Below are 2,047 nucleotides of genomic sequence, written 5' to 3' on the forward strand. Positions count from 1 at the left end.
CTTTCTTTTTTCTTTCTTTCATAAATGAGGCTTTTTGCTACTCTAATATTCCACCCCCCGCCCCGAAAAGGTAAGCCTAAAATCCTTTTAGGGATTAGATAAGAATTCACAAATACTTTTGACATTTTTGGCCTTTGGAGCATAGTATGTTGCTAAGTGGCCCAAGGACATTTTGACTTTTAGCCTAGAAACTACTTTTCCTTGGGGTCTTCTTTACCCTAACTTCCTGGCCAATTCCTACCTCTTATTCTTATCACACCATCCTCTGAAAAGATTGATCCTTACACTATCATCCTGACATATTATAACACAGAATTTGAACCACTCACTACTGTCTAAAGAGACTATTTAATTTTTAGAATTACAATCTAAGTGCAAACTTTTGCCTCTCACAGATTATTTTTAATGTCTCTTACTAATGGAACAACCTCACTGTGGAGTACCTGCATCTTCCTTTCTTTTCAATAAAAAAAACATAATTACAATTTCAATTTTTTGTACTTTTCTGCCACATCTTCGTATCAGTCTCTCTCCTGCCCATGTTTATCTTTATGTATTCACTTTTAATTACTGATGTTCATTTTCAACATAAAAGGAAAAGAATTTCTCTTGTAGATCAATATTTTTATAAAGTCACATTTGTACATGTAAAACAAAAAATACAGCATCATTTATGAATGTGATTTTTCTGTGTGAATACAGACAGACAGACAGACAGAAGGAGGACAAGAAAGGTGGGTCAAACCGCATGAATCCCAGAAGTCTCAATGATTGGGTTTCTAGTTTGATTTTACCATGTGGTCATGATTACCGAGAGCCATGCTTTGTGGCAAACAGCATGTTCCTAGGCTCTCAAGGTCAGGCAGGATGCCATGACTCAAATCCAAAATAAGTATGCTATTAAAATAGTAATAGTTGAGGAAAATATGAATGTTATCAGTTATCTCTGGCATTGACTCAGCTACCAAAAATCACTATAGGGACCACTGACAGTTTCTGTTTTTTTCATTTTGTCATGGCAAACTAACTTAGACTTTTAGTTTTTGTCCTATGCTTGATTCTTCACAGAAGAAATGGCTATAACCGCTTCAGTGGTTACATCTGCATTTATGGTAAATGAAGCAATCAAGGAGCAATGACTGTTGTGGCTGAGGGGCAAAGTAACAGCTTTCCCAGAAGCATTGTTGTAGAAGAAGAGACTTCGTATCACACTCTCCGGAATGGGATCATGTAGTCACCTACAGATTCAAGCTGTATGTTGTAGGGAGGAAATAGATTACCACAATGCATTAGAGCAGTAGTTCTCAATCGTGGCTTCAAACTGAGGCCAACATTTAACAACTAGCATTTTAAGTTATTGGCCAGGGTGGCCCAAAAGACTCCAAGAAAGTAACCCAGCATAGAACTGGGAAAATGAACAGCAGGCCCCAACCTTATCTAAAGGAATATTGATACCAGGTTGCTGCTAGATGAGGAACAGCTGGTCTTCCTAAAACAAGACTCTCTAAGTAGGCTGACTAGATTCAGCAGATGGATAAGCACTGGGGAATGGCTGGGGTACCAACATCACCGTGGAGAGTAACAGGGATGACAGAGCATATGGACTCCAGTACATGGGAAGGGGGAGCTATGGGAGGGTGCCATTTGGGAAGTGGGTATATAGATGAATAAGTTTATGTGGGACATTCTGTATGATATACACACAAAAAAATTATTTAAAAAAGACATATTTGAGGAGGAAGCATAAAAATTTACTTCATATTAAATAGTAGAGGTGATAAACATTACCAGTGAAATCTACCTGATGATTTTATATCCATACTCAGGTACTAAGGATCTGAGTGTAACCAATTGTGACTGGTAATAATCAGATACATAGAGAGTAAAGACACATGTGCAAATGTCTAAGTGTTAGAAGCATTAAAGATGTAGGAAACAGTGTATTTTAGAATGAAATGGATATCTTCTTTAAAGGGTAAAAACTCATTAAATTTTGTGTCTTATGGGGTTTATACTGAGTTCACCATTGTATAAGTGTATTATTTCA

The sequence above is a fragment of the Nannospalax galili genome, unplaced genomic scaffold (genome assembly GCF_000622305.1).
Source record: "Nannospalax galili isolate Female #2095 unplaced genomic scaffold, S.galili_v1.0 scaffold286, whole genome shotgun sequence".
Classification (NCBI taxonomy): Eukaryota; Metazoa; Chordata; class Mammalia; order Rodentia; family Spalacidae; genus Nannospalax; species Nannospalax galili.